Source organism: Myotis myotis, unplaced genomic scaffold (genome assembly GCF_014108235.1).
Source record: "Myotis myotis isolate mMyoMyo1 unplaced genomic scaffold, mMyoMyo1.p scaffold_m19_p_1, whole genome shotgun sequence".
Classification (NCBI taxonomy): Eukaryota; Metazoa; Chordata; class Mammalia; order Chiroptera; family Vespertilionidae; genus Myotis; species Myotis myotis.
Genome location: NW_023416313.1, coordinates 117583136 through 117599867, shown reverse-complemented (window position 1 = coordinate 117599867; position 16732 = coordinate 117583136).

Genomic DNA, 16732 nt, shown 5'->3' with positions numbered 1-16732 from the left:
CACCGAAAGAGGAATGCTCGAGGCCAAAAGGGGTAAAGAATTATGAATTTATTAGGTCATCTGGAAACCCAGATGGGCTGAGCCCCCAAATGGCGCCAGCCCCGGAAGACAGAGAGTCAGAGGTTTTTAAAGGACTCTAGGTGGGCTTTCTCTGGGCAGAGAATTCTCTGGGCAGGTCCAGATTCTGGGAAACGCTGGAGGGGAGAGATAATGGTCTTAGCAAGTGGAATGTGGTCTAAGCAAGTGGACTGTCCATTGTGAAGTGGCCTAAAGGTCAGTTCCCAGGGGAGGGGGCATTGATTCAATTCTTTGATCAGACCTAACATTCAGGAGCGCTCTTTCCCTAGGGCTTCACTAATGTTAGATGTTTTATCTTAAATTTTCCCGATAAATGGGAGAAAAAAATGTTTGTTTTAAATTGCATTAGTTAGATGGTCTAGGAAAACAAGTTTCCAATATTCACTTGAAGAGTTAAAACAACACTACCTCCCCTCCCCCCAAAACAACAACAACAACAAAAACCCAGCAGCAACAACAAAAATACATAAGAGAATAGACCAAAGACTAGTCCTGAGAATAAGCCCAGGTGTGATATCTTCCCCCACCTCTTTTCCAGACATTTTAAGTGTTAACAAGGATAGGGAATAGTGTCCTTATATAAACTACAAAAGCTATAGGGAGGGTGGGGGACTTCTCCCCTTGTAAAAGAAAAAAGAAAAAGGAAGATGCTTTTAAACTAAAGCCTCTAAAATGCCCAAGTCAAGTATTTTATTTTATATAAAAATTCTTTTTTTAAAATATATACTTTTAGCCCTAGCAGGTTTTGCTCAGTGGATGTAGCATCGGCCTGTGGACTGAAGGGTCCTGGGTTCAATTCCTGTCAAGGGCACATGCCCAGGTTGTGGGCTTGATCCCCAGTTGAGGGCATGCAGGAAGCAGCTGATCAATGATTCTCTCTTATTGATCAGCTATCTCCCTCTCCCTTCCTTCTCTGAAATCAATAAAAATACATTTAAAAAAATATATATTTTTTATTGATTTCAGAGAGGAAAGGAGAGGGAAAGAGAGATAGAAACATCAATAATGAGAGAGAATCATTGATTGGCAACCTCCCCCCCCACCCCCACTGAGGATGGAGCCTGCAAACCAGGCATGTGCCCTTGACCAGAATTAAACTCAGGACCCTACAGTCCGCAGACCGACGCTGTGCCCACTGAGCCAAACCAGCTAGGGCCAAGTCAAGTTTAAAAAGAAACAAACCAAGAGGGGCTATGAAAGTTGCAAAGGATTTGTATGTCACAAAAAGTCCATATAAGTCACAGAAGGTCTGTACAAGTTAAAAAGGGGAACAAATAAAAAGGCCAAAAAGCTCTCTTTATTTTTTTTCAAAACCAATTGTTATTTTCCCACAAAAGCCCCAGATATTATGGCCCTTTACAAAGAAAAACTTGGTTGGATTTCTGAGTACTAGCAAATTCACACAGGGGTTTTAGTCACTTGACACTGACTTATAACTTAATTTAGAGTAATTTACAAATTGTTCTCTTCCACTACTACACTATAGATAAAGAACAACACATAATAAAAGTTTTAAGGATTTATACTAATAAATTAACAGGTCATCAGAGTCAACATCACATATACATACCAGGGGAAGATACAACCCCAAATCAGAACCCTAATTAGGTATATCAAACTAAAACAAATAAGGACAAAAGGAAAGGAACCGCTGGACACATATAGCTAAGGAAAAGGGATTCTACCCAACTTATGCCAAAAACCTCAAAGTCCTAGGTGTCTATGTTACCCATAGGTCTTATGACAATAAGAACTACACCTAAAGGAAAAGTTACAAGGGTACTTCTCTCAAATTAAACCTATCTCTATATATAAAAGCCTAAGTGACGAATGACCTGTCAACCAGTTGCTATGACACACACCGACCACCAGGGGGCAGATGCTCAATGCAGGAGCTGCTCCTTGGTGGTAGGTACGCTCCCACAGCCAACCTCCCACAGCTGGCCAACCTCCCATGGCCCCTCCCCCTGGCTGGGCAACCTCCCACAGCCCTCTACCCCTGCTGCTGGCCAACCTCCTGTGGCCCTGGTTGGTCCCAATCCAGGCCGAGGGACCCTACCCGTGCACGAATTTGTGCACCGGGCCTCTAGTTTCTTATAAATCCCCACAGAAGCCTCAACCCGATATCTACTCTTATGAACCCAACAAGGACCTCAAATTCCTCTTCAAGAAACAGAAACCTGTTATAGATAAGTAATGTAATGAGTGGGAATTAATATAATTGTCCTCCACTCCATTAACCTTCTTGTCAATTTTGTCACTTCTAGGAAACAACAACTCCATGTCAAAGTTATGAGGCTTCAGGGATTCCAGTCCATCCCTTCTTTAGAAGAATCAACCAAAGGCCTCTGTTCCAGTCTCAGATCCTATCCCCTTGTCTCCTTTAGATCAGACAGGAAGAGGCTTCCATACCCTAACAACAGCAGGTTTGACACCCCTTAAGAGCACAAAGTAATTACAGAAGATGGGCCTTTCTCTCTCATCAACCCTAAAAGATTTTAGGTATGGAAGTCTCTGACGGAGGATATATTATAGGATTCCAGGGCAGGAGGAATAGGGAAACTGAGACTGGAAAGTTAAAACAAGGCCAAACAGTGTGGGTCATTTACAGCCAGCTGGTTAATAACAAGCCATTATCTTCCACAGTCAAGGACACTTGAGAGAAATGGTTAAAAACCTCCCTAACGAGAGAATGCAGAAAGGGAGGGAGGAAAGGGAAAGGACAAAAGAGCAGTTTTATTCCCTAAGCCGAGAAGCCAGCAGTCTCAAAGCTTGGCAAGATAAAGTTGCCAGGTGCTTCTCATGAATTCTGGGAAGGCCATAACAAAGTAAAAAGGGAGCTTGAGAATTAATCTGTACCAAAATATTCAGCATAGGAATATTGAGACCTATAGACAGGAGGGTATATAATGCCTTGGACCCCCACCCAACTCCCCTTCAGATTAGCTGAGAACCCATCTGAGCTTCATAAGCAAGATGTATAGGTTTGCTTGCTTTGCTTCTTTAATAAAGATGCACGCTTTAATTGCTTTATGAAATTGGCTTTTCACAACGTAGTCAAGGTCTCTCATATAAATGCATTTATTTGAGAATTCAAAGATTGAGGTTGGGGATAGCCCTTTCCCAGGAACTCGGAGCTGTCTGATACTTCTCTGGTGTCTGTGAGAGCTGCCTCTACCAAGAGGCTTCAGTGTATAGGGAAGTAGAATTTTTCCTTTTAGCCACCATATATATATATAAATTTATAAAATGCTATCCTACACTATATTCTGTGTTAGAACCTAAATTTTTCACTCAGTAGCAACGAGGGGCAGACTGGAAATCGTGTGGGGTCTACCTTGGGTCCCAGCAGGGGTGAGAGCACTGGAAGAGGAGTCTAACCATGTTGCTGGGTTACCTCGGGCAGGTCTCTACCCTCCTCAGAGCCTCCATTTTCTTGGTCAAATTAAGGGCCAGAAGTGGTATGCGTAGGACTAGATCACCGTTTCTCCAGGAGGAGGGCTATTCTTGTCATAATCTGTGTGAATGGAGCCCCTAGAGCTGGGCAACCAGCAGGCCCTGCCCAGAATGTGGTGTGTGAACCTGGAAGTGCACACATGACTTTAGGTGATATGCAGATGCATTTATTTTCACTGTTACTGTCGTTTCTATGATTTTCCACCTTTGTTATGAGGGCATCATAACAAAGAATCCCCTGAAGGGCTTGTTAAACAGATTACTGAGCCCCACTCCCCAGAGTTTCTGATTCAGTAGGTCTGTAGTGAAGCCTGAAAATTTGGATTTCTGAAATTCATTAATCAAGTTGCCTTTTAAAATACATTTGTTTAGCCCTAGCCCCATCCAATGTACAGCCCCACCCAAGCTGTTTGCAGCAGCTTTTCCATATGAATGGCCTGTCCTGGTTCAGGCTTCAGATTTATTTTTTATTTTTTTAATTTTTAATTTTTTTCTTTATTGATTAAGGTATTACATATGTGTCCTTACCCCCACTCCCCCCCCCCACCCACTCATGCCCTCACCCCCCCTGGTGTCTGTGTCCATTGGTTAGGCTTATCTGCATGCATACAAGTCCTTTGGTTGATCTCTCCCCCTTACCCCCACCCTCCCCTACCTTCCCTCTGAGATTTGATGGTCTGATCATTGCTTCTCTGTCTGTTTTTTTTTTATTTAAATCTTTATTGTTCAGATTATTACAGTTGTTCCTCTTTTTTCCCCCATACCTCCCCTCCACCTGGTTCCCATCCCATCCTCCGCCCTCCCCCATACCCCCACTGTCCTCATTCATAGGTGCACGATTTTTGTTCAGTCTCTTTCCGCATGCCCCACACCCCTTTCCCCCCCAAGAATAGTCAGTCCACTCCCTTTTTATGCCCCTGATTCTATTATAATCACCAGTTTATTCTCTTCATCAGATTATTTATTCACTTGATTTTTAGATTCACTTGTTGATAGATGTGTATTTGTTGTTCATAATTTGTATCTTTACCTTTTTCTTCTTCTTCCTCTTCTTAAAGGATACCTTTCAGCATTTCATATAATACTGGTTTAGTGGTGATGAACCCCTTTAGCTTTTCCTTATCTGTGAAGCTCTTTATCTGACCTTCAATTCTGAATGATAGCTTTGCTGGATAAAGTAATCTTGGTTGTAGGTTCTTGGTATTCATCACTTTGAATATTTCTTGCCACTCCCTTCTGGCCTGCATAGTTTCTGTTGAGAAATCAGCTGACGGTCGTATGGGTACTCCCTTGTAGGTAATTGCCTGTCTTTCTCTTGCTGCTTTTAAGATTCTCTCTTTGTCTTTTGCTCTTGGCATTTTAATTATGATGTGCCTTGGTGTGGTCCTCTTTGGATTCCTTTTGTTTGGGGTTCTCTGCACTTCCAGGACTTGTAAGTCTATTTCTTTCACCAGGTAGGGGAAGTTTTCTGTCATTATTTCTTCAAATAGGTTTTCAATATCTTGCTCTCTCTCTTCTTCTGGCACCCCTATAATTCGGATGTTGGTACGCTTGAAGTTGTCCCAGAGGCTCCTTACACTATCTTCGTATTTTTTAATTCTTTTTCCATTTTGCTTTTCTGGTTGGGTGTTTTTTGCTTCTTCATATTTCAAATCTTTGACTTGATTCTTGTGATCCTCTGGTCTGCTATTGGAACTCTGCATAATATCCTTTATTTCAGTCAGTGTATGCTTAATTTCTAGTTGGTCCTTTATCACAACCTCGAGGGTCTCAGTAGATTTCTTGAGGGTCTCACTAAGTTTATTAGCGGTTTCTAGAAAATTCTTGAAAAACCTTTAAGTGTGGTTTTGAACTCTATATCTAATAGTTTGCTTTCCTCCATTTCTGTCATTTGTGTCCTGTTTCTTTGTCTCGGCATTTTTTATGCTTCACTGTGTCGATAGAGTGGCTTTCTGTGCTAAGTGTCCTATAGGGCCCAGTGGCTCAGCCTCCCCAATTACCTGAGGTAGACACTCTTAGTGCCCACCCCTTTGTGGACTTTGTGCAAAGTCTTGCTGTAGTTAAGCCTTGATTTTTGTTGGTAACACTGGGAGGGATTGACCTCCAGGCCAATTGGCTGTGAGAATCAGCTGTTTCTGCAGTGGGAGAACTTCTGTGCTAGAGACACCCCTCCGGGACAAGACTTGCTTCAGTGGGGCTTTGGTGCTCACTGAGTCTGCCCCCTGAGTGTGTCCTTTATGGATCCGAGGAGCTGCAATCTGGATGGTCCCACTCTGACCCCCGGGCTCCTGGATCTCTAAGGAGGTGCTAATCTGGCCTCTGCCTGAGGCTACCCAGCAGAAGCCAGCTGTGAAGCAATGCAAGTTGCCATGGGGCCTTGGGCCAGCTGCAGTTTTTTAAGTAATTTTCAGATTGCAAAGGGCTGGGACTTTCATATGCAAAAGCCTCTGTGCAAGGCTTGGGCGGGATGGGGTCCCAGGGGATCAACAGGGCAGAGTGAGCAGTTATGGCTGCTCTCAGTCCTGCCCTCAGAGGCCCCGCTTCTCAGTGTCCCGGCAATCGCTGCGAGCACCTCAGAGAGAAAGCTGCCCTTGTGTTCCAACGGATGCCAGACAGTCCCTTTTCTCCTGTATGAGTGTGGGTCCCCAGAGACTCACCTGGAACTGGAGCTCAGCGCTCGAGACTCCCTCCTGATTGAAAAAGACAACCATGTCCTCAGCCACCAGCCCTCTCCGCATGCGCCTCTGTGCCTCTGTATTTTACTTCCGCACCGCACCTCCTCTGAGTCTCGGTATGCTTTTCTCTTTCCTTCTAGTTGTAGAATTTCCACTCAGCCAGCCTTCCTGTGGTTCTAGATGATGTCCGTTCCGTCTTTTAGTTGTATTTTTGAAGTGGTTGTGTGAGGCAGCAATCTCCGGTGTTTACCTATGCCGCCATCTTGATTTTCCTCAGGCTTCAGATTTGCTAAAATCTCTCAAACAAGCTGCAGCTGGTGTCAGCATGCCCCAAACCTATCAATAAAAAGCCCCAAGACCTAGTACCAGAACTAGCCTGCCTTGCTCACAGCTAGGCCTCACCTAGGCACTTCCAAACCTAATACAAATAGGAGGAATCTGTAGATCTCTCTGTAGCTCCTGCCAGGTGGCCCCAGGCAGTGGCTGACTTTACATCTCTCTGGAGATCCAAGAGCCAGTGCACCTGGTGGACAGCTTCAGACCATACCAGATTACAACTCTACACATCCAAAAGCAACACACTCAATGGACAGACTCAGTGAGCACCAAAACCCTACTGAAGCAAGTCCTGCTCCACAGGGATCTCCTGCACAGCAGCTCTCCCACTGTAGCTGTAGCTGGTCCTCACAGCCAATTGGCCTGAAGGTAAATTCCTCCCAGAGACACCAACAGCAATCAAAGCTCAATTACATCAAGACTGTGCACACTGCCCACACAGGGGTGCACCTAGAGTGCCCACTCAGGTGACTGGGAGGCTGAGCCACTGAGACCTATTATAGGACACCTACTACACAAAGCCATTCTACCAACTCCAGAAGACATAGCAGCTCTATCCAATACATAGAAACAAACACAGGGAAGCAGCCAAAATGCAGAAACAAAGAAACATGTCACAAAATAAAGAAACAGAAGACAGAAAACTACTGGATACAGAGTTCAAAACCATGGTTATAAGGTTACTCAAGGATCTTCAAGAGACTTAGTGAGGCTTTCAAGTATCTTAGTGAGAATGTCTAAGACATGGAAAAGGACAAGAAAGAAATTAAGCATACACTAACTGAAATAAAGAATCATTTATAGGGATTCAACAGTACAGTAGAGGATTCTAAGAATCAAATAATTGATTTGGAATATGAAGAAGCAAGGAACACCCAATCAGAAGAGCAAAAAGAAAAAAGAATCTAAAAATATGAAGATAGAGAGAGCAAGATATTGAAAACCTATTTGAAGGAATAATGACAGAAAACTTCTATCTGGTAAAAGAAGTAGACTTACAAGTCCAGGAAGCACAGAGAGTCCCAAACAAGAGGAACCCAAAGAGGCCCACACCAAGACACATCATAATTAAAATGCCAAGGGCTAAAGACAAAGAGAGAATATTAAAAGCAGCAAGAGAAAAGCAGTTAGTTATATACAAGGGAGTGCTCATATGACTATCAGCTGATTTCTCCATAGAAACTATGCAGGCCAGAAGGGAGTGGCAAGAAATATTCAAAGTGATGAGTAAGGGTTGCGTTGGTGGTATAGTGGTGAGCATAGCTGTCTTCCAAAGTGATGAGTAACAAAGACCTACAACCAAGATTACTCTACCCATCAAAGCTATCATTTAGAATTGAAGGTCAGATAAAGAGCTTTCCAGACAAGGAAAAGCTAAAGGTGTTCATCACCACCAAACCAGTATTACAGGAAATGTTGAAGAGTTTTCTTTAAGAAGAGGGAGAAGAAAAAGAAAAAGATCACAAATATGAATAATAAAATGGCAATAAATAATAACTATCAACAATTGAGTCTAAAAATAAAAAAAATAATAAATGAATAAGAAATCTAATGGCCCTAACTGGTTTGGCTCAGTGGATAGAGTGTCAGCCTGCAGACTCAGGGGTCTCAGGTTCGATTCCGGTCAAGGGCATGTACCTTGGTTGCGGGCACATCCTCAGTGGGGAGTGTGCAGGAGGCAGCTGATCGATGTCTCTCTCTCTCTCATCGATGTTTCTAACTCTCTGTCCCTCTCCCTTCCTCTCTGTAAAAAATCAATAAAATATATTTTTTAAAAAAAGAAATCTAATGAACAAAATAAACTGTTGAATAAAATAGAATCAGAAGAATGGAAATGGAACAGATTGATGATTCTTAGAGGGAGGGGGGTTATGGGCAGGAAGAGATTAAACAAAGATCTTATATGCATATATGTATTACCTATGGACACAGACAATAAGGTGGTGAAGGCCTGGGGTAGGGTGGGAACCAAATGGAGGGGGCAATGGGGGAACATCTGTAATACTCTCAACAATAAAGATTAAAAGAAAAAAAAGTTGGTTTTGCAAAAAAAAGAATTTCATGTGAGTCCCTTCTCTCAGAGACTAACCTTGCACTGTATATTGCTCAGTGCCTAAAGACAGTTACTTCATACGTTTTGTTCAGTATTACCTCAAAACGCATCACTAGTTACTTTCCATTTTACTATTATACTAGTGGCCCAGTGCATGAAATTCATGCATGGAATGGGGTTTCCCTCAGCCCAGCCTGCACCCTCTCCAACTGGGGACCCCTTGGGGGATGTCAGATATCCCTCTTGCAATCTGGGATCACTGGCTCCTAACCACTCACCTGCCTGCCTGATTGCCCCCAACTGCCTCTGCCTGCCTGATTACCCCTAGCTGCCCTCCCCTGATGGCCTGGTTGCCCCCAACTGCCCCTGTTGACCTGCTCTCGCCCCCAACTACCCTTCCCTGCCGGCCTGATCTTGCCCCCAACTGCCCTCCCCTGCTGGCCTGATCTCGCCCCCAACAACCCTCCCTTGCCAACTTGATCTCGCTTCCAACTGCCCTCCCCTGCCGGCCTGATCTCGCCCCAAAGTGCCCTCCCCTGCCGGCTTGGTTGCCCCCAACTGCCCTCCCCTGCTGGCCTGATCTTGCCCCCATCTGCCCTCCCCTGCCAGCCTGATCTCGCCCCCACTGCTCTCCCCTGCCAACCTGATCTCCCCTCAAACTGCCCTTCCCTGCTGGCCAATTTGGTTCTGATTGGTCGGTTTCTATGCCAGTCAGCGTCAAAAGCTCTGCCTCCTAGGCAGCCATTGGCTCCTCACAGTTGACCCAGATTTGGTTCTGATTGGTTGGTTTCTATACCAGTCAGCGTCAAAAGCTCTGCCTCCTCCACCCTAACCGGTTTGGCTCAGTGGATAAAGCGTTGGCCTGCAGACTCAAGGGTTCTGGGTTCGATTCTGGTCAAGGGCAGGTACCTGGGTTGCAGGCACATACCCAGTAGGAGTGTGCAGAAGGCAGCTGATTGATGTTTTCTCTCATCGATGTTTCTAACTCTCTATCCCTCTCCCTTCCTCTCTGTAAAAAATCAATAAAATATATATATATATAAAAAAGAAGCTCCACCTCCAAGGCAGCCATTGGCTCCTCACAGTTGACCCAGATTTGGTTCTGATTGGTTGGTTTCTATGCCAGTCAGCATCTCTGGGCCTATCTCCGGGTCTGATCAGAGAGGCGGGGCTGATCAGCAGCCCCCGCAGAGGCCTGGAGAGAAACAGAGGCAGTAGCTGCTGGTGAAGCCCAGAGAGAAAGAGAGGCAATGGCTGATCAACAGCTGCCATGGAGGCTGCAGATAAGACCCTGCCTCTCTTTTCAGGCCTCTCTCCGGGTCTGATCTGCAGCCCCCTCGGCAGTCAGTGCTGGGTTGCTGAGCCTGTATTGGCGGCAGTCGGTGCTGGGTCACCACGACAACCCAGCATTGACTGCAGGACTGACTTCTGGTGTTCGGTCAAACCTTCGGTTGGTCATTATGGACCCTGGGTTTTTATATATTATGTTGTACTCATATCTGTCTATAAAATATTCTATATAGTGATATTCTATATAATGGCATGCTCTTCCCAACTATGCATTCACAGGAAATCAATAACCACCACAAATCTGAGCTTTCTGAAGAAGCCCTTTCAGTTAAATATTAACCAGCACACTTCTGATTATAATTATTAAAAATTACACAATAAATTCAGCTGTGAGCTCAATGAGATTGAATTACTATGCATGTAGAGATGTCTAACAATCTACTAGATACAAAGATATAGCCCATACATATTTAGGCAACGATCTATATATATAAAAGGCTAATATACTAAGTGTCCCTCCAACTGGTCGCTATGATGTGCACTGACCACCAGGGGACAGACGCTCAATGCAGGAGCTGCTGTGACGTGCACTGGCCATTTATAGAGAAATGGCACCATGGACCTGGCACCCACAAAGCAACACTCGGCTTCCCCCAAGTGGGACACAGGCCCCGCCAACGCCCTGGAGCAACAGCCCACCAAATTGCAGCCAATACTGCTGAGACCCCATGGTGCAAAATGCAGCCCACAGCCCACAGCCCAGCCCAGCCCAGCCCAGAAATAGTCGCTGTGGGCGCCCGGCTTCCTCTCCCTAACGACTAAAGATCTGGAAGTTCACCACAAATATCCTGCTATGATATTTGAAGTTAGGGGAAAGGAGTGGAATGATAGAAACATTCCTCTCCCTAGCGACTAGCATCCTTGCAGTTTCTTCAGCCCAGGAACACAACTTGCTTTATAGCCAGGTGCAAACATTTTGTACTTTAACCAAATGTCTGTGAAGTGTTTTCTCGTGCCTCATCTCATTTGATCCTCACAGAAGTCCTGGAGTAGGTTGATAGGAGACTCAGTGGAATTGCATTTTCTTTTCATTAGCCAGAAAACAGAGATTTAGAAAGCTTAGAAATTGAACCGACTGAAAAGAAGTAAGAAATGGTGGACCTTGAAAATGACTTCAGGTTTTCTCACTGCGTAGAATATAGTCAAACACTGCTGCAGTTAAATATTTCACCCTTTGTTCTCCCTGTGTGACCTACAATAATAATCTGCTTCATGTTGATATTTACTGCTGTGTTGCTGACAAGTACCTAAAAGAGAAGTTGGGGTGCTTCATTGAGCTGGAAACAGTTTAGCTACATCAGAAAGCAGTTCTAATTAAGCAAGATACACACACACACACACACACATATATATATGGCTAAGTTGACTCATGCATGTACAATACATATAAAGCTCTTGCTGGCACCAATTGCATGCGTTGTCATTGTCGATCGTGAATTTGGTTGACACTTCTATTATAGAGAAAGGGCGAATAGTGATGTTAAAATATTTCTTCTAATTAATTTCCTTTCAATGTGCACGAGTTTGAGCACTAGGCCACTAGTAGTATATAAATAGTATATATAAATAGTATATAAATAGTATATATAAATAGTTGATATAAAAAACACAGACAAAATTGAGCAAAAGCAGTCTTTAGAGAAGAGATCAGAAACTGAGCATATATGGAAAAAATTTATTTTTTGAACAAAATGTCAGAAGGACTTTGGAGTTTATAAATACAGCCAACCATTGCTGACAGCTCAGTTTAACTACTTCCACTTACCATTATCCTAATTCTCAGTTTTAACCCCTAGAATGCTTTTAGCAACAACAATTATATAAATAGATGCAGTGAGAGAATTACATTAGTCTGCAATTTAAATCCAGCACCAAATATTGATCAGCATGGGTAATGGTTTTTCAGGCCATCTATTTAAACAGAGCTAAGAAGTTGATTCAAACCTTGAACTTGCTACCTAAAGTACATATTACCCTTTGAATACTAAAGAAAAATGAGTCATATAGGGATAATAACATATTTAAGCCATCAATGACACTGAGTATATTTCAAACTTTACTTTCAAAGAATCATAGGACCAAAGTAGAGTTTAAACACTATTCTGATATCTTCATTTATTATTGCTTTACTCTCCATAAGAAAGTTATTTGCTAAGTTAAATGTCTAGGAAAATATTTTAAATTAATTTTTCCTTTTAGTTATCCAAACATTTGTTTATCTAAAATTAACATGGAGTTCCCAAAGGAATGGATTTTCCTTTTCCCATCCTCATGATGTTCATAAGTGGGTATTCAAAATTTAGGTAATTCTTACTGGTTGGGTTGCTCAGTGGTTAAGCATCGACCCATGAACCAAGAGGTCACAGGTTCAATTTCCAGTCAGGGCACATGCCTGGGTTGTGGGCTCAGTCCTCAGGAGGGGGTGTGCAGGAGGCAGCCAATCAAAGATTCTCTCTCATCATTGATGTTTCTATCTCTCCCTCTCCCTTCCTCTCTAAACTCAATAAAAATAGATATATTTTAAAAAAGAGCAAAATTAGAGGCATACATATAACTAGAGAAATTACAAATTCACAAAGACTAATACTAGTAAATAAAAAGGCATAAAACCAGGGATTTTATGCCCTATCTGTTTTGGCTCAGTGGATAGAGCATCGACCTGCGGACTGAAAAGTCCCAGGTTTGATTCTGGTCAAGGGCATGTACCTTGGTTGTGGGCACAATCCTAGTAGGAGGTGTGCAGGAGGCAGCTGATCGATGTTTCTCTCTCATTGATGTTTCTAAACTCTCTATCCCTCTCCCTTCCTCTCTGTAAAAAATCAATAAAATTTATTTAAAAAGAAAAGAAAAGAATCCTTTATGCCCTAGCCAGTTTGGCTCACTGGATAAAGTGTCAGCCTGCAGACTGAAGGGTCCCGGGTTCGATTCCATTCAAGGGCACATGCCCAGGTTGCAGGCTCAATCCCCAGTGTGGGGCGTGCAGAAGGCAGCTGATCCATGGTTTCTCTCACCATTGATGTTTCTGTCTCTCTCTCCCTCTCCCTTCCTCTCTGAAATCAATCATATATGTATATTCTTAAAAAAGAATATCCTTTATGCAAAATGCCATGTAAAATTATAAAACCACTAGAGGCCTGGTGCACAAAATTTGTACATGGGTAGGGTCCCTAGGCCTGCCCTGGCCAGCGATCAGGTACAATCTGCGGGGCGACCAGTGGGGCAATTGGGGGGGGGCCCCCACTGGCACCTGCCTTGGTTGGCCTGGGGCCTGTGGGCAGCTTCTGCATTCTGTAGATTTGCATATTAGGCTTTTATTATATAGGATTCCTAAAATTACTCTGAATGACAGGTATTGCAAAAATAAGTTACTGTACTAAGTCACAAAGATATGTCAAAGAAATGTGAGGCATTATGGTAAGTTTACAAATTATTCTCAGGTAAGAAAACAGCATGTGCCATTCCATGTAAAGTGCAACATTTAAAAAATCTTAAAGAAATCTATGCTAATTTATAGCTCCTTAAACAGGGCAAGGAGTATAGCATGACTATATACAGTAAACTCTATTTCCACTTACTCATTATCACTTTGCCTTGACAACTAACCTCCATATTTACCACACCTCCTAAAGCTGCTTTTAAAATATATCATTCCACTCCTTTCCCTTAACAATGGGGTTTTCCTCAAGATTCTTAACTTGGATAAATTTTCTTCCCTTTCTTTGTTGACTCATCCTCCCACCTAACTTCAAATATCATAGCAGGATATTTGTGGCGAAGTTCCAGATCTCTAGTTGGAATCCTCTCTACTAGTAGTTGTCTGTTAAATAATTATACCTAGTTTCAGTCAGTAAACAATTTTTACTGCATAGCTAATGTGTGCCAGGTGCGAGTGTTAGACATGTATTCAGAATCTAATGTGAAAGTCCCTGTCATCAAGGAACAGATAATCTAAATGGCAGACCAAAAAGTCCAACTCAAAAGATCCAAAATTGATTATTCATGTGTCCTTTTCCAATGGATTCAATATATATATCAATAGATTGCACATTCTCATTACTGCCAAGGCGATGTGACTCCTTTCTCAATCCCACATTGAATTAGTTACCACGTAAATCCTGTTCTTTATCTGCAATATTCTATTCCTATTGCTTGAGCCTCGTTCAGGCCATTAAATATTTCCACCCAAACTGCAACAACCACTTTCTGAAGTATTCTCTAATTTCTCATCTAATTCATCCTTCACTCAATTGACAGATTAATTTTCGTAAGGCACAGGTGTGACCCATCACCTCACTACATAAAAATGTTTAATAATCCCTCAAAAAACAAGTTAAACCCCAAAAGTTCATAAGCTTGGCATTTATGGTCCTCTATTAACTGATCTCTATCTATTAATACTTCTTCATCTTTGCCACCCACTATTTCCTTACCTTTTGCTCCAGCCAAACATGGCTATTTAATCATATCTGGAAAGTCCTTGAATATTCCCTATCTCTCTATTTTCATTTATGTTATATCTCTCTTCCCACTCCCAACCTGATTAACAATATCCATTCATTTGCACCTTTCAGGAGCTTACCCAACCTTTGTTTCAAATAACATAATTTTCCTAAAATCTTCCCTCCCCTGACTCTATAATATATGTAAAGGCGCCCTAATCGGTTTGGCTCAGTGGATAGAGCATCGGCCTGTGGACTCAAGGGTCCCAGGTTCGATTCCGGTCAAGGGCATGTACCTTGGTTGCAGGCACATCCCCAGTGGGATGTCTCTTTCTCATTGATGTTTCTAACTCTCTATCCCTCTCCCTTCCTGTCTGTAATAAGTCAATAAAATATATTTTAAAAATATATATGCAAAAGCTATTTTTATATCACTGATACTTTATTTGTACTATTGTTACCTATAAATGTAATATCCTTCTTGTTAAGATTGTAAACAACTTGAACTATGACTGTCTTATTCATCTTTGTCTTGCCACAGTGCATTGCACATGGCTGACATTCAATAAGTATTTTCTTCCCCCACTGGTTGTCAAATGATCTTTAATTGAAACATTTTCCTTTGTAGTTCTTTATATATATATATATATATATATATATATATATATATATATATATATATATATTTTATTGATTAAGATATTACATATGTGTCCTTATCCCCACGTTACCCCCCACACTCCCCTGCTCATGTCCTCACCACCCCCCGTTGTCCGTGTCCATTGGTTAGGCCTATATGCTTGCATATAAGTCCTTTGGTTGATCTTTCCCCCTTACCCCCACCCTCCCCTACCTTCCCTCCAAGGCCTGACAGTCCAATCAATGTCTCTCTGTCTCTGGATCAGTCCTTGTTCATCAGTTGATGTTGTTCATTATATTCCACAAATGAGTGAGATCATGTGGTGTTTATCCTTCTCTGACTGGCTTATTTCACTTAGCATAATGCTCTCCAGTTCCATCCATGCTGTGGTAAATGGTAAGAGTTCCTTTTTCTTCTTCCTCTTCTTAAAGAATACCTTTCAGCATTTCATATAATACTGGTTTGGTGGTGATGAACTCCTTTAGCTTTTTCTTATCTGTGAAGCTCTTTATCTGACCTTCAATTCTGAATGATAGCTTTGCTGGATAAAGAAATCTTGGTTGTAGGTTCTTGCTGTTCATCACTTTGAATATTTCTTGCCACTCTCTTCTGGCCTGCATGGTTTCTGTTGAGAAATCAGCTGACAGTTGTATGGGTACTCCCTTGTAGGTAACTGACTGTCTTTCTCTTGCTGCTTTTAAGATTCTCTCTTTATCTTTTACTCTTGGCATTTTAATTATGATGTGTCTTGGTGTGGTCTTCTTTGGATTCCTTTTGTTTGGGGTTCTCTGCACTTCCAGGACTTGTAAGTCTATTTCTTTCACCAGGTAGGGGAAGTTTTCTGTCATTATTTCTTCAAAGAGGTTTTCAATACCTTGCCCTCTCTCTTCTTCTGGTACCCCTATAATTCTGATGTTGGTACGCTTGAAGTTGTCCCAGAGGCTCCTTACACTATCTTCATATTTTTGGATTTTTTCTTTTTTCTTTTTCGGTTGGGTATTTTTTGTTTCTTCATATTTCAAATCTTTGACTTGATTCTTGGGATCCTCTTGTCTGCTGTTGGATCTCTGTATATTATTCTTTATTTCAGTCAGTGTGTGCTTAATTTCTAGTTGGTCTTTTTTCATATCCTCCAGGGTCTCACTAAATTTATCGGCAGTTTCCATAAAATTCTTGAAAAACCTTAAAAATGTGGTCTTGAACTCTATATCCAGTCATTTGCTTTCCTCCATTTCTGTCATTTGTGACCTGTTTCTTTGTCTCCACATTTTTTATGCTTCCCTGTGTTGGTAGAGTGGTTTTGTGTGCTGGGTGTCCTGTAGGGCCCAGTGGCTCAGCCTCCCCAGTTACCTGAGGTGGACACTCTTGGTGCACCCCCTTGGGGGCTTTGTGCACAGTCTTGTTGTAGTTATGCCTTGATTGTTGTAGGATCACTGGGAGGAATTGACCTCCAGGCCAACTGGCAGTGAGAATCAGCTGTGTCTGCAGTGGGAGAACTTCTGTGCTGAAGACACCCTTCTGGGGCAAGACTTGCTTCAGTGGGGCTTTGGTGCTCACTGAGTCTGCACCCTGAGTGTGTCCCTTATGGATCTAAGGAGGTGTAATCTGGATGGTCCCCCTCTGACCACTGGGTACACTGCTCTTGGATCTAAGGAGGTGCTAATTTAGCCTCTGCCTGAGGTTACCCAGCAGGAGCTACGAAGAG